Here is a 23463-nt window from a genome sequence, read left to right as displayed (position 1 = left end):
TGGTCTCAGAATGAGTAGAATGTACAGATTAATGTGTAAACAGGCACTGTGACTCTGGAGTCCATTCCTTGAACTACAGCAACTTCCTCCTGTGGACACTGAGGGAAGTCACAGAAATGCAAGTAGGCAGACTTCCTGGGATGTTGTAAGTGTCCCAGAGATTAAGTGTTCTGATTGATGGAAAGACAGTCTATGCCCATTACTAGTGAGCTTTCTTTTCTTTCTTTCTTCCTTTTCTCTTTTTCTTCCTTCCTTCCTGCCTTCCTTCCTTTCTTCCTTTCTTCTTTCCTTCCTTCCTTATTTCCTTCCTTATTTCCTTCCTTCCTTCCTTCCTTCCTTCCTTCCTTCCTTCCTTCCTTTCTTCCTTCCCTCCTTCCTTCCTTCTCTTTCTTTCCTTTCTTTCATTCATCTTCTTTTCTCTTCTTTTCTTTTTTCTGAGACAGGCTCTCACTGTGTAGTCCAGGTTGGCCATAAACTCACAGCAGTCCTCCTGCCTCAGCCTCTCAAGCCCTGAGATTAGGGGCGTGCACCATCACATCCAACTGCCAGTGGTTTTTCTTGATGATTCTTTTCCTGGTGCCTACCACAGCCCAGCCCAGCCCAGCCTCCTTCCCTCAGGGAATCTCTGCATCTACAAGCCCCATGTGGCCCTGCTCTTCAGTCAAAATGCAGCTGGCCAATACAGTGGGGAAGAGCCCTGTGAAGTCCTACCAAGCAAACAAAGAACCCCAGTGCCCCGAGAATGTCAATTTAAAAATAGCAAACCCAAACCAGGAAGAAAAGTGGGCAGTGCGGGTACCATCAAAACTTTCCCCATCGCTGTTTTCTTGCCCCTGATAAATTTGCTGTCTTTATTCTTTTCTGCTGCATGTTAGCTCTGTAACAGTAGTGGAAACCTTCCCTGTCTGCCTCAGTAGCAGTGCGAGCCTCAGAGTTGGCTGCCATCCATTTCTGGCTTCATTTTCTCTGAATTCAACTGAAATTCCCTTCAGCTCTGAGGAGCCAGAAAGACATTCCAGCAACCAGTGACCTGGGACCTCACTCCTGCTACTTCACACACAGGATGTTGCCTCTCGGTCTGTTTGCTTATTTTCCAGTTTATATATTTCCATGTAGTTGATATGTATGTATCTAATTTGTTAGGAATCGTTTGCTCTTTTTTCTCCTTTGTCATTTTTTCTCCCCTTTTTCTTTCCTTTCTGACCTCTTTTCTGCTTTTCCTTCCTTTTTCTCTTGCTCTATTCATTTTCTTTTTCTTTCTTTCTTTCTTTCTTTCTTTCTTTCTTTCTTTCTTTCTTTCTTACTTTCTTTCTTTTGTATCCAGAATTGAACTCACAACCACACACTTGCAAGCCAGGCACTTATACCGCTGTGCTAATTCCCCAGCCACTATTTATTTTGTTTTTTCCTACATAATATAATTTTTTCAAAACTAATATGCTGGCAAAGAAAAAGACATCACTCAACTCCCTTAAAATGCCCAATTTGGTCTTAACAGTGAGTTTTTCATCCTTTTCTTGTCCTAACAATTACCTGAGTGAGCCTAATTAAATAGGAACTGCTTTGGGTTGGTAAATTGACAAATTCATAAAAGCCATTATTTACTAGAACTGTGCTAGAAAATGTAATTCTAAACCATGGATTCCCTTCTTCATCTCACTCACATAAAATTCCTGGAGCTTTATATGCTCTTCTGTAAAATAAACTTATTAATGCCTACTTCTCATGCTAATAGACTGACCCATTCTATGTATGACTTATTAAAGTTTAAGGGTATAAAATTCGGGGCTCCCATCTTGGAAAAGCAGCTTTCAGACCCTATTTTCTTCCAACAGACTGCTCTATCATTCTGTGACTGTGCTTGTCATCTTTGTGACGCAAAATGAATGCCAAACTCCAGACATCATATCTACCTTCCAATCAGCAGGATGAAGAAATATGCGTTTCCCCTGACTTTTAGGGAAATTTTTATAGAGCTCTCATTCATTGCTATTTAATCATATGGCTGTATATAACTGTGAAGAACTATAGAGTAATATTATTTATTTGGGCAAGACATTTATCTTGCTAAAAACTCCACTTCTTAATATGGAGGAAGGAGAGAACAGTTGGAGTCAGAGTCTGTGTCACAGATAACAATTATTTATATGATTTTATTCTTCAAATCAAACAGAAAAAATGGGAACATCTTTACCATGTCCTTGCTTTTCTTCTAATACTTTATCTGTTTTAGCTTAACAAGATAACATCTATGGAAAAAAAGGTAAAACAGTTAAATAATTGTACAGGAGGATATGTTTTTGTTCCTTTTTTCAGTTTTATATGTGTTTATTTAGAAGAATATTAAATAAAAACTGTACTATGAGCTAAAAGATAACATAAAATTACAAGAGGGTCTTCAATGGAAGTAGGAATTTTGGAGACTAGAAAAAGGTTCTTAATTTTTACAGGATACCATTTGTTTTTAAAAAACACATAAATGTATTTTGCTGTTTTACAAGACAAAACACTGAATTCGTTCTGTTTTGCTAACAGAAAGCAATGTAGTTAGCTTTGTATGTAATGAAAATGGCAGTAAATAAATACAATGTATTATTACTTTATAAGTAGTTATGATACATGAAATAGCACATGATATATAAGGGATCACTTGTTCCCATCTTTGTAATTGCCAGGAAATTTATTCTAATTGGAGATTTATCCCAAAACTTTGTCTAACCAGTGGGATTAATAATAAGATTCTGACCACTGAAGTGAATTCTAAGGCAGGCAAAAAGTAATAAAAATAGAGAAAGAAGTATCATTAGAGCTTGTGCATAATCAATAAATGATATTACTTATGTGTTAGTAACAAATTGGTATCTCACTACTTTGCTTAGTCTATGCTGGACCGAAAACTGAAAAGATGAATTGCCGAACACTTCCTAGATTCTGCATTTTCTAGATGTCATATGATTCTCATTATCCTATAAATTTCCTCTGAAAATGACTCAGCTGATGCATTGTGTAAGTGTAGAATAAATAGATATGATTCTATCTCAAAAACACCAGAGACAGGGCTGGGGATTTAGCTTAGTGGCATAAGTGCCTGCCTTGCAAGCAGGCAGTTGTGAGTTCGATCCCCGGCACGGATAAAAAGGAAAAAGACAAAAAACAAAAAACAAAAACAAACAAACAAACAAAAAAAAAAAGAGACAAATGCAGATAAAAAAAAAAACTATAGTACATTAGAAAGTGCATGAGAAATGTACACTTGGTCTGAAACAATAGTTACAGTCAAAAGATAATAATATCAAAGGTCATAGGTATGGCTAATGGGAAGAAAAGCAAAATGGGAAAATCAAAGTGGTGACCTTATTTTTATTCTTGTAGTGTAACAACCTAAAGCTGTCATAATCTTCAGCACAATGACTTTATTAAAAGATAAAATACTATGTCTAATGATCATGTCTCCTTAGAATGACTCTGTAAGGGGGAAATGATCATGTTGAGGCTCATACAAATCACTAGAAAATTAGTAAAGAAGCAATGGTAGGTCACATTTAGACATCTCATTCCTTATTAGTCAAATATAGACACTGATTTTTGCAGAGCTAAAAACAAGAGTGTGGAAGGGTTGTTTATAAGAAAACTGTTGGCATTTTTCCTGCCAGGAAAGGAACTCCTTATCTCATTGACTTGGGCTCCAGTGAGATCATAGTGAGAAGAGGCCATTTTCTCCATTGAAAAGATAGATTTTGGAAATACAGACTGATTCAAAAGAGCCAAACAAAAGGAAAGAATAATAGAAGAGAAAATTTCAAACCCCCTGGAGCATTGTGAAAAGTGACACCTATGGATTAATCCTGGAAACCATAACCAACATCATCTAGCAAGAGAAAGGAGGTGTTGGCAAAATTTATCTGAGCATTCTAGAGGTCTTCAAATTTAACAGTCACATTTAACTGCTTCTGTTGAAAGTTTTTACTGATTGTAAAGTACTTTTGGTCATTTTAGAAAATATCTTTTGAAAGACTTGAAAATTAGTAACTTGTGAGTTCTATAAAGAGAATTATTCCTCCAGGATAGATGCAGAAATCAACTGTAGTTAAATCAGCATCTGAAACTTGCTTCACTCTGGAGAAAGTGGATTCTTTTATGCACCTCCAGGTTTTATTAAAAAAATAGCATTCTACACTGTAAGGTACTTGGTGTAAACACTGACTTTTATCTCCCAGTTTAAGAAAATAAGTCACACAGAAATTGATAACTTTCCATAGCTTGAAAAGCAAGGTAGCTATGAAATCTAGAAAGAGACTCAGATCCATGAATTTTGGTTCATGTCTTTCCATAGCAACAGGTAGCTTTTGTGTAAATCATCATGGAAGAGACTATAAATCTCAAGGCACACATTTTGGAGAATTGTGATTCTAGTTTAAAGAGATAAAGGTATTTTTTTTTCTTTCTGTAGTACATAAAAGATGTGCACAGTGTTTTCTTTAACTAAAGTATTCTGTTAAAGCAGTCACACTAATGCGTACTCTGCTAATTCCTTACACTGTGTAGAACAGAGACAGAGAGCTGTACATTCTAATTTCTCAGCAAGGAGATTATCCCCACTAGGTCTTTCATGACCTCTACTAGAATCAATTAGGAATCCACTTAAGCAAAACAGTGGCTTGGGGAAATCCATTTTGTCTTTTAATGCTTCTTTTCCCCAGAACTGGAGAAGTACTTTTTGTCCAAAGTAGATTCTAACACATATAAATAAAGAATACTCTAAAAACTGCAGTCTATTATATAATTAAGACAAGAGCATCTTTCTTTCAGTTGTTATCTTTTAATATTTACAGAAAGATAGAAACAAAACCAGAAAACCTCCTCTGTAATCTGTTTTTGTTTTTGTTTGTTTGTTTGTTTGTTTTTCCGGGCTTTTTTTTCCCCTAATTCAATTGATTTTTCTCACAGTCTGGTGTTTTCCTGCGTTTTATCATTATGATATGGGCTCTTTGAATTTCTCTGATTTCTTTATATTTCCCTCAAAGCATGGCATCAAGAATTAGATGCAATGATGCTTGTGGATGACTGTAGTTATCTCAGATACCCTTCAGGCAACCAAAGCTAATTTACCCTAATAGCCTGCAAATCTCATGATATACAAAAAAAAGCTAAAGTTTTCTATTTTTCTTTTCTGTTTGTGCCAAATGCGAGATGGATTTCAAGGATATAATTCTGAAGCAGGAGTAAATGTTCATAGTCTAAGACCTGACATTTGATTCTTGTGAAAATGGACCTGACCTTTATAACTTACAAGGGTACTCATTTTTCATAATAGAAACAAAGTATTACAAATGGCCATAAAGGGAGGAATTGTGTAAGATTCTGGGTTTTTAGAAATTATGAAGCGAATTCCAGCAACTACAACTGTGCCTAGAAGCTAGCAATAAACAATTGTCTGAATGAATAAGAAAAATACATTAATAGTTTTTCATACACTCAAACAAACAATGAATATTGAGGGCCACTTTATGGAAGGCACTGTCCTAGGTTCTGAGTTACCTCATGAAACAAAATATTCTACAAGGAAAAAAAAAATACCTCCTGAACTCTTTCCCATCTAAGAACAATCCATCTCCTTGAATCCTGTTATCTTTATTTTTTTTTTTGCTCTTTATATATTTTTTTTATTTTACTATATGTTTCTGATATCAGAAAGGATATAGTATTTTAAAATAAATGGGGAGGGAGGGAAGGGATTAAAAACTAATTGGAATGTGTTGTGTACACTCACCAAACCCACACAGGGAATGTAAGCATTATTTACTGCTCATGTTCATTATAAAACTAAAATAAAAATACAATGTATCAAGTATATTAAATTATATAAAAAATGAAAACATAAATTTACCTGGCAGATACCATTTAAAATAAAATGCCTTAGTGAGAAGATGACTTTTGAGGGACTTTTTGAGAAGAAAGAGTACCAGTCAACCTGGGTAGATAGATTCCAAGAAAATAATCTTTAGTTCCAAAACTCTCGACCCAAAGCATACTCATTGTGTGTGGATTGGAATGTGTACAAGCTAAAGTGAGAGAGATGGGAAGTAGAAATAAAACCTTGCAAAAAATTAGTAATATTTTGGCATTAGTACTAGAATAAATAAAGAAACATTGTAGAGAATTATGCACAAGGAATACCTCTTTGAACTATGCATTAAGAGAAGGATTCGTGGCATCCTCTGAGTTAAGAAAGTTTGGTTTTGTGTCTATATTCTATCACATCCAAAAGAGAGAAGGTAGGTCTTAATTCATCATTGCTGTAGTAAAGAAGGTAGTGTGCCTAGCAGACAACACTCGGGTTCCTATCGGAGCTCAGTGTTTAAGCGTTTACCTACAGTTCATCATTTATCTATACCTAAGTCTGGTGGTTCGCTTCTCTGAGGCTTGGGTGCTTCCCCTGTCATAGGGCAGTATTAGCAGCAGCTATCTCACTTAGAGTTCATATGAATATTGAGTATGTTAGTGTTTAATATTCTTATTTATGTTCTTACAGTTGACTTTAATTATAACCAGACACGGATCAATTAAATAAGCAAACATTTCTCAACAGCTTCATATTTAGGGACTTGGACTCAGATACAAATCTTTTCCATTGTCAGAAATGACCAAAAAGGAAAATTAATGTCTATACTCCACCTGATAATATAATAGCAGAAATGTAGTAAAAAGCTACACAAAATTCCTTAAAAATGCAGGAGAATTATTATCTCCTCATGCCTTAAGGCATTCTTCTCACCAATAAGATAAAATACCTAACACCAGCAACTTAAATGAAGAGAGACTTATTTTGGCTTACAAATTAGTTTCAATCCAAGATCCATAGGCTGAAATGCAGGAAAGGCTTGGTGCTGGGGCCTGCTGCAGAGGAAACCTGCTCATATTCCAGCAGCCTGGGAGAAGAGAGAGAGGAGGAGCCAGGGAAGGAGATGCCAGAGAGGGAGATGTCAGGGAGGGAGACACCAGGAAGGGAGACTTACCATTTCAAATCCCACCCTCTGTGAATGGCCTCTTAGGTCCAAGCCCCAGCTCCACACAGCACACTGAGTCCCTGAGCCAATGATCCAAACAACCTCCAAAAGCCTCACCTCTGGATGCATTAGCCATTAAAGGGGAGATTTCAGACCTAATATATTTGGGTAAGATATTAAATACCACTATTCAAACTCAAGTAGAGATTAAGAAAATGAAAGAAAAAGGAAAATAGTGGAGTTTACTGTTCGTGAGTAGGACATTGTTTTTTATTTTAAGGAACGTCCAGCTGAGCCAGGACTGGCTGTTAGTATTTCTACACTTGGAATGATGAATAGTGAAGGTGAGAAAATGCATTAGCAAAGAAGCAAAGATAGAAAGATAAACTCTGGTAAGAAGGCATCAGTAGTTTAACTTACCAAGGGAACTTGTTAAGAACGCAAGTTTTCAATCTCATTCCAAATATCCTACATAAGGGGATCTGCCACCACAGACTGGTATTTTTAACACACCATCATATCTTGGGTCCTAGTGATCTGTTTAGAAATCATTTCTGTAGATTTCATATTACTTGAGCAATTTGTATTTTAATTAAAGTGTGGTAGTGCAAAAGTTTTATTTGTGGGAAATTTTCTTGAAGCTTTAATTAAAAGTTATTGTTTGGGTAATTAATATTAAAAAAGACAAGGAAGTGATAAATAGGAGTGAAAATATAGTGAAAGCCACTGTTCACACTCCATTATAATACGGGGATAACGGAAAAATGCACAGTGAAGCAGGGCTCACACCTCTCCTTCCCAACACAAGCTGTACTCAAAATGGTAATATTCCTCCGAGACATTGATGGTATTTTTGTTTTTTTCCAAGATGTTCTGTGTCATGAAGTCACATATGTCATGAGGCAGTTGCTATGGTAACTGTTTTAAGGAATGTCATGCAGTTACCATATAAATAGTCTCCTAAGGCAGGTATTATAGCTGACATGTAGGCTGTCCTGTCTATCTCAATTTTTCTCTTCAGAATTCTTGCTTTCCATATTTAAGAGAAAACACCTTTCCCTTTCAAGACTCACCCCTTCTTAGCTCACAGAACATCATTTGAAATCACAGTTGACCAATCCCTGGCTCTTATTTTAATCTTCTACTCTAAAGCATTAATTTCTCAGTATCACTTTGAGCTAACAGTAACAGATGATTAGATTGCTATACATGAACCCAATAAAATTGGTTTCCATCATCAAAATGCATAAGTGGTAGCTCCTGTACTCAAAATAATGTAGCCCAAAAACATTGTCTCTATTGTTGTATGGACTAATCTCTATGACTCTTGTTTAAATATTTATTAGGATGTAAGTAAACGCCACCCTGGAGGTTAAAGAATATCTTGTTTCTACTAGAAATAATTTATTTTCATCTTGGGATGGATGAGTGCATAGGTGGTCTCTCACAGAGCAACCATTTAAAATTTCAGGACTGATTGTCCACTGTTCCCACTTCATCCTTAACTAGAAAGCATATGGGTTGCCTTTCTTTTACTAAACTTCAGCCTCTGTTTGAGGCATTACAGAGCCTTAGTTTCAGATTTCTAGCTATTTAACTTTAGTGAACAGATAGACTGCTAGATTCATTTTGGAAGAATGCAACATTTATGCAGATTTTTAAATCTTTTATATGTTTTTAATACCTATGTCTAAATCAGATCACCCATTTAGAAAACAGTGTGTGCTTGTCTGTTTCATATAAACATTTTTTTATTGTCATTCTAGAAATTTTCACATTTTTCTGTTTTGTAAAATTCACTGTGAGAAGTAGCCTTGTAAAGATTATTTCTTCAAAAACAATAAAAATATTACATGCTTCCTTTAAGAAAAGGAAACCTTAGGGTAATTCTCCTGGATTCTAATGGAATATATATATATATATATATATATATATATATATATATATATTCATGAAAGCTGTCTGCTTTCACTAGACATACACACACACACACACACACATATATGTATAGTTTGGCAGTTAATTTTTTTTTTTTTTTTTACTTTAAGAAGCTGAGATTCAAGAAGTAAATGAGTGGCTGGATCTTTCTTTGAAGCCCTCAGGAGTTATAGATCACGCTGGACTGACAGAGACCCAGCACTTTTCACCTTTCTCCTCTGTTGTACTTGGTGCAGGGATACTCTTGTGGATGTTATCCCCATGTTCCTTAGAGACTCTACAAGTCAGCCTTGTATTTCAGGAAGAAGCTAGTCTGAAGGCAGAGAGGAAAGAGTTGCATGCAAGCTGAGTGAGTCTCTGTTATTGTCAAGTGATCCAGAGAAGTTTCTCCCGGGTAATCCAATTACTGTTCCACAATTCCATGGCCTTTTTTGCCCGTAAGGGAGCATGAGAATTGCAGCCGGCACATTGCCACACCAAGTCTAGGTTCTGCTAGGAAGGCTTGAGGGAGTATGGCTGAAGGATAAGAGCTGAACTCTCTACCCTACCTCCTGCTATTCCTGGACTTCTTACTTTAATCTGACTTTACTAATTTAAAATTCATTCTTTCTTTTTGTTTTCTTCAAATTGGTTTCAAAGCAGATAATACCTCAGTAATAATCTTAATAATATCTCAAAATACAGTATTTATAAATATAATATCTCAATATAATATAATGATAGATATAATAATAGCTCACCTATGCTAAACATCTCACTTGAAGGTTCTAATTTTACAATTGCTGCAAAATAACGATGTGAAATCTGTCTTTGTCTTCATTTGACTACTGCATACATTGTTGTAAAAAATAAATTACGTAACTTGCGGAGGACCTCCAGCTAATACATGAGAAATATATTTCTGAATCCTGCTTCTTTACTGACAGGCGCATCTGTTCCCTAGTTTATGCATATTCTGTCCTATGTATGAATGAATTGATCAATGGCCTCTTACGTCACAAACTAAAGAAGAGATTGTGTTTCATTTTTTGTTTGTTTTTTCTTCTTTCTCACTATGTTTGAGCAAATTAAAAACCCTTTAGACTTTTCTGTATCTTTCTTCCTTCCTTCACATTTCTTGCTTTACTTGTATTCCACATGTAACTGTCAAGGCCTGAATATGTGGGAAATGTAGAAGAAAGGACATACCTTTTGTCTTTTTCTCACTTGCATCAGTGGTCGCAAACTCATGTTTGTAGTTGCTGCTACAAGGACAGCCTAACCTCCGACTGTCTGGGAAGCTCTTAAAGGCAGTGAATCTGTTTGTGCTTGTGATGCTTTTAGTTCACTTGTAGTACACAACTAACCTTCATTTCATCCTTTCCTTCCTCTAATGAATTTGCTACGAACAGCTCTCAGGCGTCCAATGGTGAATAAGGATCCTGGGCTCACAAATCCACAGCTGAGCAAGATATGGCCTACAAAAATAGGGAGATGGAGATGTGTAATATTTTCTACTGTTATAACAAATAAGAAGGTAATGCATGAGTGATAGAAGTGCGAAAATGGAGAACTGGAGGTTGTGGCTGAGGTCTTAGGAGGTAAAGTTGGACTTTGGTAAGAAACTCCAAAGATTCGAGGCAGTGAGCTCAGGATTAGAGTTCTTGCCTAGCATTCGTGAGGCCTGAGCACGAGGTCCTAGATTCAATCATCAGAATGACAAATAATAATAATAATAATAAATTAAAAACAGCAGTCAGGGACAATCAAAGTTAAAGACATTGTGAGAGTGTACAGTGGTGTTCGAGAATCAAAAAAGAGAAAGCATGCTGTCAGGGACTCACTGATGACCAAGTTATCAACGTAAAATTTGAAAGATATGGAAAGAATTCAATTAAACTGCTATTGCATATTTTCTGAGGCTTTGCACAGGCTAAATCTCATTTTGAAGATTATGCAATTGATGTAAAAACTGAGAATCAGACAAAGAATCTGGTGGCTGCAAGTTCACCTTTCATTTATTTGTCCTCAGGCACCTTCCTCAGTGAAAGTATCATTTTGGCAATAGGAGGCAATATTTCCTATACAATTATGCTGCAGTAGCTAAGACTATATACTACAGGTATTCCACATCTAATCTCTATCTTAGTAAATATTATTAATTGCCTCTAAGTGGATAGTTTTTTCTTTCTTATGCATTAGTTTTAACTCAAGGTTGCAACTCAAGGTCACAATAAAGTAAAAAATAGAAGAATCTGGTTTTGAAAATGGTATGATAAATTCATCATTAAATTAATTTTTAATCCTTCTGTTCATTCAATGGATATGTGTACTGAACAGTTGCTGTGTAGACTGTAAGACACCTGGTGCTTAAAAAAAGCATAATGTCCATCTCCACAGAGAATAATTTTAGGAAAAGCATTATTCACAAACAGAGAAGCATATACTGTTAGGCATTCATTTTGTAATAAACAGAAGGAAAGTGAATGCATATAGATTGATCGGAGTAATTTTCTTAAAAAATAGAGTAGCCAGGCAACATATAACATATTTGGTGTATGCACAGAATCATTCACAGGAACAATAAAACTTTTTATAAATCTTCAATAAAGGGAGAGCATTAGTGATTACTTTGGTAATTTAATTTTTTTTCTAGATCCTAATATTCCTAAAATTATGCATTTTGTATCATTGTATCAATGTGACTGTTCAGTGCTTTTAATTAAAAAATAGAGTACCCAGAAGATTTTTTTAAAATGACCTTTTAATGAAGTATTGAGTATATGAATGTAAGCTATGTAACAGTCAAAGTAATACTGTTCATTCAGAGGGAACAGAAATCACAGAAGTGTCAAAACCTGGGCACGGGAAGCAGAGGAAGTGACTGGTGAGGTTTGATTATAGAAGTTACACATATACAATCAACACAGACATATATATTTTTTAATCAAAATCACCCTAGGAAGAAACATGGGATGCCTAATTTATAATGAGAAAAAAAAATTTCTGTAATATACTGCTATACTTTTAATCTCAGGTCAGCATAAGGATACAGAGTATTTTTTTAAATTTTTATTAACTTTTGTTATTTCTTATATTCTCTACAAATGTATTCTTTCATGCATGTATTAGATAATTGGTGTCTTTCAGACGTTGGCTGTTGATAACTTATTAATTTTTGTATTCAAATAGTACATGAGCATGCATGCAGCTTTCAAGGAGATTGTATTGATGGAGTAAAAGATGTAACCTGAATACTTAAGAAACTTTACTAGGAGGCAAAATATACACAGATATAAGCCACTATTGAAAACAGATTAGGTGAATTATCCCCCCCACACACAAAAAAATGGCATCAATATAGATTCCAGCAACATCAAATTGTTGCTGGAAAAGAGATTTAAGCTTTTGTGTACATGATCTATTTTCTGACCTTTAAAAAATCTTCCTATTTACTTTAAAATCAGTCTTCTGGATACTTGTTGTTGCATAAATGGACAAGTATTTTTTAATTAGTTAATGTTAAGTAGTTAGGGGAGGCACAGTATGACAATTTCCACATCATAAATGTCACATTTGTGATCTCAATTTTGGTTGAGTATTAGGTCATCATCTATAATCATTTACATTATTATATCCAAGCCAGTAGGGCTTAGAAAAGAATATAGAAATACTATGTCATCTAGGCAAATTGAGTTATATGAGAAATGACCTGTATGAAATGTAGATCAAAATCATATGCAAATAGAGTAACTGAAATGAATAAGTGAAAAAGAAACGTAAATCAATTTCAGAACTAAGATAATAGAATTTCTAGTTGATGCATTTTTTCAGTTTATTCAACATTATCCCAATATCCAATATAATTCTGCTTTATCTTTTTGCATATGCACATGTCTGCATTCATTTGATGGGCTTTTAAATAAAACCAAATTATTCTACCTTGGAGTAGTAAGAAAGGCTCAGTGAGCACTCTGGGGTTGTTCCTAGATTGTCCTGGCATGGAGCCTTTGGATCTTTTTATACAATTGTGGGTAGACCATATCATTTGATATCTACTGTATTCGGATCATCTACATGTTTAGAAAACCATGGTTTTCCTGACAGTTCTGCAAGATTGCTAATCTGTCACACTTTTGCATGAGTTGTGCACAGGAGACATTCATCCACAGTGATTAAGAGCACAGCTCTGGTCTTAAATAGCTGGTTTTCCCAGCTGGCCTTAACCGGTACAAGACGTGTAACCCTGGTCCAATTACTCTTCAAGAACTTTATTTTCTCTCTAAAATCCAACAATTGCTAGTTGTTCCATAGAGTTGTTGCAGAAGTAATTGTCAGGTAGTCCTCATATTCCTGTGCCTTCTCTGCATAGCTACATAGGCAAAATATTCCATCCACTTCAATTATGATTGTAGTGGGCAAAATTTGGGATCATTTCACCACTCTGTAAAACATTCTAGAAATAGTACCTAGATCATGTATACCCTAACTGCTTCCTATCATTTATTTCACTTCAAATTCACTTAAAATATATTCAAATATTCTCTCTAGGATGGCAAGTTTTTAATGTTGGTCAAAGAATATAAAGTTTCAGGTAGGTATGGTAGAGTATGAGTGTAATCGAGGGAGATCGAGGAAGGAGGATCCTGAGTTTGAGGCTAGCCTGTGCAGCATAGCAAAGTTGAAGTCAGCCTGAAACAAAGCAAGATCCAATTTCATTATGCACTGCTCCAGCTAGTAAATATTTCAGGAATACAAGTAGTACCTTTAATACAAAACTTTATAAATTAAAACAGTGATTAAATTAACCATATATTTAATTTAATTTTAAAGCTATAAGAAAAGCAAAGAAATAAGTTTAATTTTTTTAATATGCATGAAAGTTTCAATGGCTACAGTTTGTAGGCCACAGTATGTAGCCTTCATAATGACTGAATACATCACTGGATAACTAAAAACAATATTCACCTGGTTATATTGCAGAGAATGTCAGAACTCCGAAAATACTTTCAAAAAAATCAAAGCTGAAATATCTTAATCAAGGAATGAAAATTAGTGTATCCAAAGATATCTCACTTCCATGATTGAGCCAAAAGTCCTATAGAATGCTAAACAGTGAATGAAATAACCTTGAGTTCTAAACGAAAGCAAATGTGAATGTAGGGAAGAATACCTATCAATAAACTGTTAATGAAAAATTTTTGACTCTCATAGTGGGATATAATTATTATTAGAGTGTAAAAAAATATTTGAGAATGAAAATCAATAAGAGAAATTTGAACGCCATCTCCAGAAAATGAAGAAAATATTTAGAGAAGAAATATTTTGATAAACATGTATGCATATTGAAGTAAGCATGGTTTGCAAAACCCTAGATAGATAGAGATAGTACATAGATAAAGATGATGGTAATGGAGATAGATGAAAGAGAGATTATATACTGTTAATCCATTAGTGGCTTAAAACAAACTACTTTAAATACAAAAACTTGACACATTAATGGGATACCCTGGAAGAAGATGTTGCATGCGGATACACTTCACAGTCCTATTTTGGGGAGGAAATTAGACATACAAATTATTTATAATCTGTTGGATATATACATTAACAATCCATAAGTGACCACCAATAGAAAATAAAATGAATATATCATATCCAGTCTTCTCTAAGTAAAATGAAGAGAGAAACAAAGAAGATAATATCAGTCAAACAGTAGGATAAAGCTGAGATTTGAGACCATCTAAAGGGTGATATCTTTCTCCGACAAAAGAAGACAGTAAAACTGGGGAATAGTTCAGAGTGTGCTTCAAGTCTTTCAAATGTGTCAGCCTAGAGAAAAATCTGATCTTAAAACACTAAAATGTGAACATATGTTAAATCTGAGTAGGTGAGTCATATTGGTTGTATCTCTAGTAAGTTTAGAAATGTAATTATCTTGTTAACAAGTTGAAAATATAGGATGCTATCTGACAAAACTGTGTCCTTATATATTTTTCTTACTATATAATTGAGGTAATATTATTTGATTTCTTTAGATTCTACCTGTTTAATTTTTAAATATGTGGGACATGGTAATATCCCCTACCTTCCAGGGTTACTTTAGGAATGTGTAGTGTGTGACTAATACCCGAATCAATTAAGTATCTAATATTCATTACCTGGAAGAACTAAAGAACTAGCAGGATATACTTGAAGATAACAGCTTATTGAAATGGAAAAGAGTTATTTGTTTCACATGTTAGGGAAATATTCATATTATGGATAGTTGCATTTGGATTTAAGGTTAGAAAACTATTGGTGAATTGTAGTTAGGTGTGTACATGGGTGAGAGCAGGAGACTAGAGATGGTTTGAAGATGGGAAGGACAGATCATAAAATGCTTGCTCAATATTTCTTGAAATAAAGAGGCAAAGAAAACTCGTGTAAGTATTTATAGAACCAAAAGGGAAAATACAAGTTTATAAAAAAGGAAAACTTCAGCGCTGGGGATTTAGCTCAGCAACATAAACACCTGCCTTGCAAGCAGGCAGTCGTGAGTTCGATCCCTGTTACCGATAAAAAGGAAAAAGACAAAAAAAAAAAAAAAAAAAAAAAAAAAAAAAAGGAAAACTTCAAATGTGAACTATTTTAAGTAGTTTGTTATGCACGAAATTAGGGCATTTGATAAAAGGAGATGGCAGTGTGTGTATGTGTGTGTGTGTGCGCGTGCGCGCTTTCGTGTGTGCGTGCATGTGAGTTTGTGTTGGTGATAACAAATACTTTAGCATGGTGGACTGAAAAAATAGTCTTTTAGCCCAGAACATGCCAAAGTATGATTTTAAAAGTACATCGTAGATTAAGGTTTTCTAAAAGAAAGAACAGGTTCTAATCAAGAACACAGATGAAAATGTTGGTCTTATGCAAGGGAAAATCATGTTTTCTGAGGTTAAAAGAAAACTGAATTCTAAGTTCTGCCAAAGATAAGTGTTTGCATGGAAGGACAGGACATTGAAGTAGCTTATGTTTCATCATTTCAAATTTTTCTGTAAAACAAGTATATGGCAATGGCGTCCTCTGCAAGAGAAGGTGAACTTTCTGTATCTTGATTGTCATTGTCTGGTCTTTTCTTTCAAGAGGACTTGAGCATTGTGGTGCTCCACAAGGGACATTTCTGCAGATAGAAGATTGAACTCAGGCCCAACTCTCTTTCTCCAAAGAAGAGTAACTGTACTGTAGGCAATCACTGTTTAGGCTCCAAATCACCGCACTCATTTCAGAACATGGCAAATGGTCCACAGCGGTGATGTTTGAGAATTACTGGTGAAAGCTTTTGGGAAATAAACAGGGTCCAGGACTGTACATTCCACGTCCTCTAAAAATCAACTTTCTAGAAATAGATTCATACAAGCTGTAGTTACTGTTGAATGTTGTGTTTTTATTGTTGTGGTGACATAAAATCTTTAAAGCACCGCTAGTAGTAAAGGTAATCATGTCTGCTTCTAGGACTACTCTGTGGTCATTCTAAGAGTTGCATTTTAAATTAACCTGGAGAACAACTTCTGGAGATTTGCGGCTTGTGCTGGTTTGGCTTCCACAGCAACTTATTAAATGTCCTGTGCTGATAGTGCTTGGTGATACTTAAGCTGTTCCTATAAACATCTGGTATGAAATGAGTTTAAGTCCTAAGATGGTTCCCAATTTGTTGCAGGTCAGCTGTTAAACTTTTGAACTATTTCCTGTAGTTAAGATAATAATAAACAAAAAGAAAGAAAGGGAGAAAGGGAGAAAGAAAGAAAGAAAGAAAGAAAGAAAGAAAGAAAGAAAGAAAGAAAGAAAGGAAGACAGAGGAAAAATTGCTTACAACATGAGTACCCAGCTTCCCAGTATCTCTTCAGACTTTTGTTCATTTTTGACTAAACTCTACTTTAATTCACACTTACCATATACACAATATTTTGATTACTCTCTAATGTGTAATAGAAAGTAGTACAATTTTTGTTACTTTCCAGAGCATTATCACAGAATCCAATGAAATAGGCAAAAATGAGTAGAATGACATTTCTAGCCTGCACGTAATCTTTCCAAGATCAGTTAGAGACAAATTCATGTTTACCATTTAGGTTTAAGGGAGATAGTGAAACAAATGTCTTTTATATATTTTGAAACTATTCAAAATGAGAAAGAACTTTTTTTATTTGGTTAGGCATTTCAAATATCATTTCTTTTATCAGTAAAGCTATATTGATAAATAATGTCTTAGACAAAATGCCTTATATGTTAGACCATTATCGCAATAAAACTAATCCTTAGGTTGAAAATTACAGTTGAAGTTCCAATTAATTGCTTAGCAATGAAATCTACCTTTCAGCTTCCAAGACTGAGTGGGACAAGTGTTTTGGTCCCATAAAATAGAGTCACTTCCCTTCTTGTGACAGAGAAATATCAGAAGTTACAGAGACTGAGTCCTATTTATTACTTCCAAGAAAGTCAGTGGTATATCAGGAGAAATAGTAGATAATTCCCTCTATACCTGGCATATGTACTTTTAATTGAAGGGGTATATTCCAATTTATTAGTTTAATACTTTGAAGTCTTTCATTCTCTTTCCATATTTTGACCTTCAGTCATGAATGTCATGATTAGTTCAGGAAAAAAAAAAGCACTAGGATTCATGAAAAAGTACTGTATTAGAGGGATTCACTATGGTAAGTGAAGGTAATAATTTCTCATTGTAATTTGGAGAAGCACACAGAGGTCTAGCAAAGCAAGCACTGGGCTCCAAATGGCTATGATTTACTGATTAAAAAAGCAAGAGGTCTTCAGGCTTGATTAGGATCTGGAACACATAAACTCTGTATATGGCATAGTCTTGGATTCAAAACATTTTTTGTTTTGTTTTGGTTTTGGTAGCAGGAATCAGGCTCAGGACCTCCTCCTTGCCAAGCAGACACTTGTGCTGCTGAGCTACATTCTTGGCCCTTGGATTCCTATCTTGTTTTATCTAATGGACACCAACAGCCAGAAGAGCACAGGATGTAACTTGACACCTCAATGTTTACCAGACATGATTGCCTTAAGCACTTTGCTATAGATTTCACCTATAAAATCTACCAAAGACCAGATCCTTTAAGAGATCAGCATTTGGGAAATGTACTCTGTACAAGACAAGTTTTACTTCTTAATGCTAGCCTGATTGTCTTCTTAACCCACATAGCACAATGCCTTGCAATATGTAACTTTTGAATAAAAGGCATAGTGCACGAATGGATGAATGAATTACTGGTATAGAAAGTGTGGTTATTTTTCTCTTATATCTTCTCACTTTGTTCTTTTTCTGTAAGAAGTAAACAGATGCATAGTTACTATTTGTAGTCTGCTTGTCACTAGAATCTGTCTTCTATATGACAGTAATCTGTTCTCTAATCCATATGCCAGACTCTTCTAGTGGTTTTCTTTTCTTTCTTTTTTTTTCTTTCTTTTTTTTTTTTAATTGGCATCAGAGACTGAATTTACAACCTTGTGCTTGCCATGCAGGCATTTGTGCCACTGAGCTAAATTTCAGACCCTTTCAATGATTCTCTAAGCCTCACTACAAACACAAGGAGGTTACAGCTTACAGAATAATGGCTCTCTATGTCTCTGTGTGGGGGACCTCAAGTTTATATTTTAATTTCCTATGAACAATGCATGTGTGTATGTGTGTGTGTGTGTGTGTGTGTTGGTGTGTGTGTGTGTGTGTATCCTTGAGAATTAAATCCTAAATTATAAAAGCAGCCAGTATTTTCTAATGTTCATGATGTCTTCGTGCTATGATAAACATTTGAAATAGTTTATCTCATTTAATCCTCACAGAATCCTAATGAAGTGTTGACTGTCATTATCTCTATTTGATGAAGAGGATACTGAAGCTCACAGAGAATTAATAATGTGTCTGCAGTCATCTAATGTGGAGTAATCAACAGCAAGTGGCCTGAATCCACACACATCATCCTGGACCATTTTTTTTTTCAAAGAGAAAACCAAGAGAGACAGAGAAATAGCAGGTGAGAAGTTTTGTCAATGTCAATTGCACAAGGAACTGGAAAAACCAAAACCCAGACAAGAAGAGACCCTAATATTGACCTTCGGGATATATAAACCTTATAAGTCATCTGGTGAGTTAAGCTTTGGTCTTCCCCTGAGACTGCTGGGTGCTGATATCCAAACTTGGTGCTTATATTTCTGCGGCATAGGAGAACTGTGTCTTTGGTTCTATCTTTTAAACGTCTGTCCCATTCCTTGGTGTGATTAAAGTTTAGGACTCAAGTCTTGCATTTATAGTGGTATGCATTGGGCTCTCCTGTCTTCATCTGCATTGTGTCTCTCATTCACATTCTCTCGGGACACTGGACGTAAATGCTCAGTTAGACCAGTTTTCCTATCTGTGACTTTCATTTGCGAATAGTTCTACTCTATGGAGAAGGTGGTATGGCAGCTGTCTCTCTGCAGGACCAAGCTCTGTTGGTGTGAAAATTCATTAGTAAATTATTTTACTTTTCTTTGAGTATCGTGGTATTTACTATATTCCTTTAGATCTTAGTTGTGTTTATTTATTGAACTTGACAAATTTGCAGAGATGAGGAAATGGATCATCTGGCCTGTATCAACCCATCCAAATTGTGCAGTTCTCAATGGAAAGGGATATTTTCAAAATATGAATGCTTAAAATGGTGTGGTCAAAAGTACACTTCAGTGTGTAGAAGTCTATATTTGTGTATACTGATAGAAGAGTTGAAGCAGTTCAAAGATACACACTTCTTTAGGAAATTTTCACTGTTTAGATCACATAGGCTTTTATGTACCTCTCAGTAAAAGAGACTATGGCATGGGGTGGATCAGAGAAATTCCTGCTTTTATAACTATACCTTCTTGACAAATGTTTCATATTATTTGAACATATACCATTCTTTACTAGTTTTATATTCTTGCAAGGGTTAATTTATCTTGTTATTTTCCTTACTTTTAGAATGAAAATAAAAATAGTACTGATCTTATAAATGTAGTATTGAAATCAGTGATTTTGGAAGTTTGAAGCACGCAGAATAATAAGTTAACAGGAACAGAGTGAGCACTCATTAAACATTTTTATAGCTGTTATTTTGCCAATCTTCTAATACACAAAATTACACATGACACAGGCAATCTATGCAAATCTGAAAGGATGTAAATCCTGATTTGAGCTTCGGTATTTAATAATCCTAAATAGAATGTTTAAGATTCTACTATTTCTTAATGAAAACTCAATTTGGATCAAACAAACACTTTTCCAGGGTCATTAGGATGGATTTTCTGTCTTATCATATCTGGGTTTCCTGGAATCTCTCTAGTCATCCCTCTTATGTTGTCAAAGTGGGGAGAATGCTATGACTTATTTTGTGGTGAAACAGTCTAGCCCTGTCTGACATGAGCCATATAGACTGCAACGGCCATATAGACCCAACCTCACCTCTGATGCCTCACCTGACTGTCTCTGCATATTAACCCAATTCAGCAGTTCACAAGGACTAGAAGAAGCTGGTGCTTTCCCCATGGAAATATCTACCATCCTGTTGTAGGCAGACAATCCAAACACGGTGTGTGATGTAGTAGACAGTACCAAGGCAAATCAATAAGAATTCCTTTAGGTAATGGGAAACGTAGCACCTCTAAGTACAGCTACGGTTTCTTACATAGAAACACAGCACCATCTCAGTGAATTTCAAGGTCTGTGGGTCTCTCCAGTATTACTTGAAGGCAAGTCTTAAAAATCTGACTCCTGTAAACTTGCTTTGCTCCTTTTTTCTTCTTGGTCCTTCTCCATTTGACTTTCTTTCCAATGACCCGCACTCTGACTTCCTTTAGATAATGTGAAAATAGTCAGCGTGCTGATGCCAAGGGTGAAAAGGATCTCTCTTCTCACTGAACTGCAGGGAGAAACTCTCCTATTTCATTCCCAGAGGAAGGTTTGCAATCTTACTGGAATAACTTACATCTGCACTGTGATATGTAGAGACGGATAATGAAACAATCTCATTAAGTACATTGTAATAGACTTTGATTTAAAAATCAACTCAAGATGAAAAAAAGCCAACTCTTAATTTAATAAAGAAAATAGACATTTGATAGTTAAAATGTTTTCTGGTTCCAGCCATATGGTGAGTAGAACATAGAAGACTCTATCACTGTAATTTAAAGATTTTACATCAAATTACATTATAACTAGAAAAAATAGTATCTTTATAAGGAAAACTAACAAAATAAAAATCTACTAAAATTTATGAGGAAATGTTATGAGATCTCTTTGGTGGAATATACTAGTGCATCCTATGGAAATTAATGGATCCCATACTAAAAAATGTGCATTAACTCAGGCCATGAACTGGCTGTACAGTAAGTGGTGTGGAATCATAATCACCTATATAATCCATGGAGCAAAACTGAGTCTAGTAATGCTTGAATCTTGGAGTATTTATACTTCCCTTTATAACGGAGTTTTCCCTGATTTTCTCATGCTCTCTGCTATCCTTAAATGAAACAGATTGAGCATACTGAAAAGAGCTGTTTACAGAGGTCTGGAGATATATCTCACTTGCACAGATCCTGCCTGGTAATGCAAGGACATGAGTTTGATTCCTGGTAGAAAAAGAAAAGTTGTTCATTTCTTTTATTCATTTAGTCTTTTGAATGCTTACTAAATATCTCACCTCACTCTGTGTTACATATGGATGAGTTGTTAAAGTGACTAAATTTGAGTCTCTGACAACAAGCAGATCATATCCTTAAAGATAGAGATAAAAACACAAACAACTAAGTGTAATTCTGTGGGTTCTAAGTGCGGATCTATTGGCTCACAGAAGAAACTGCCTAATTTTACTGAAATTTTGAACAGAGAGAAGACATACATCACCAAAAAAGTAATGTTTTACTAAACTTCCTGATTTAGGTAAAACTCACCAAGAAAGTTAAATGGTATAATACTGTTTTCCCAAGAAGTAATTTTGTACCACGATTTTTTTAGAGAAAAAATAAAACATTAAAAAGGATAGCAACACTACAGAATATCAAAAAAATAACAGTAAGAAATCACTAGTTGATAAATCACATATTGTTATCTTAGAAGTGGTTGTTCCAAGTTACAAAATCAAAGCATAAGAAATGAACAACTAATCAAACAATGACAACACAAACTATTCAATTTGATGAATGAAAACTTAGTAGTATAATTATCTGTCTTGCACATTTAAACATACATACAGTTATATGTGCATACCTACAAGTTGTTCACTCTTCTTAAGTACTTTCCCTTTCATTATATCAATATCTATTATACATTTTGGATCTTATTACTCAGTCAGTTTTTTATTATTAATTATTTTTTACACTAGATAGACAATACAACATTTACAATTGTTGTGCATCATCCTTTCCATGGGTACAACACAAATCATTTAGTCACTCACTTTTGGTAGAAAGGCTGGTCCCAGTTATTGGTAACAAAAACCAAAATCATAAAATTTCTGATATGCCCTTGATTCTTTTCTTAGGGTGCAACTCTAGATATAAGATTACTGGTTCAACAAACCATCAGACTTTTAAAGCTTAAATGCATGTTGTCAAGCTAATGATATTAAAAAGTATGTCTTTATGTTCCCACAAACTGAGTTCAAAATATAAAGTGTTTCATTTTTTGTTTGACTAATAGGCAAGTTACCTGTGCTTATTCTTAGTTTATTCCTTTTAAAATCTGAAGATATTAATATGTAGCATAAACGGTGGCCTTAACAATTTTAGTAGTGATTAACAAATACCTGAATCTTCCTACTATTTTTGATAGTAGGTATCAAACAACTGCCAAAGTCTGAAAATAAAACCCAAGTTTTCCGCATGTGTTAAGTTAGTGTCATCAATTATTTTCCAACAGAAATTGTGCTCTGTCCAAGGAGTGGAAGTGTTGCATCCCGTTTATCAAATGACCCATATTTCAACAATCTTAACTCACTGCTTATAAAAATAATTTAAAAATTAAAACAGTGTGCACAGAGACTTTGCCTGAAAAATAGAAAAAATAGCAAGAAAAAAATATAACATTGAGTAAAATTCTTATTCTGCTGCCTACTATCCACTCATTCAACTTCTCTGAGCTGCAGTTGGATCCTCTGACAAGGGAGAAGATTACATATTCTTTCTAATTTGAAGAATCAAGTGAGTATTATAAATTAAAAATATAGGTAGATCTCACAGTTGTTCTTCTGATATAACCTATTACTGTTATTGGCTTTTTATTGCTGGGTGCTTCTTTTCATTTATTAAGAAGGAAGAGATATTGTTCAAAACGCACACTTCTTTCATACTTGTCAGTATATTTTGTTTGCCGTATTATATTGGTGTGGGGCATTGACGAGGAGGATTTGGATTTATTTTTGAACTCTTGTCAGCACTCCATAATTAACATTACCCAGAAGAGAAACGCTATTTTGCCTCCTGCATCATCAACAGGACTGTCAGCAAATAAGGAAAGCATCATTTTGCCACTATTGGCTGC

General features: G+C 34.9%; 1 protein-coding gene across 4 annotated transcripts in view; it reads left to right on the top strand.

Annotated features, from left to right (window-relative positions):
* Lrrc4c (leucine rich repeat containing 4C) overlaps window positions 1-23463 on the top strand; it is a 1223661-nt gene that overhangs the window by 200399 nt on the left and 999799 nt on the right. For 3 of the 4 annotated variants that reach the window (XR_010040205.1, XM_023563016.2, XM_063227789.1), the window contains exon 2: window positions 18756-19057. The gene's annotated coding sequence lies outside the window, so the exon portion shown is untranslated. The remainder of the gene's footprint in view (window positions 1-18755; window positions 19058-23463) is intronic. The other variant, XM_063227790.1, reaches the window with a different exon arrangement.

The sequence above is a fragment of the Cavia porcellus genome, unplaced genomic scaffold, assembly GCF_034190915.1.
Source record: "Cavia porcellus strain 051 isolate PalLab524CR breed Dunkin Hartley unplaced genomic scaffold, mCavPor4.1 scaffold_17, whole genome shotgun sequence".
Classification (NCBI taxonomy): domain Eukaryota; kingdom Metazoa; phylum Chordata; class Mammalia; order Rodentia; family Caviidae; genus Cavia; species Cavia porcellus.
The sequence above is the reverse complement of the archived record's forward strand: the minus strand, read 5'-3'. Positions and strand labels throughout refer to the sequence as shown.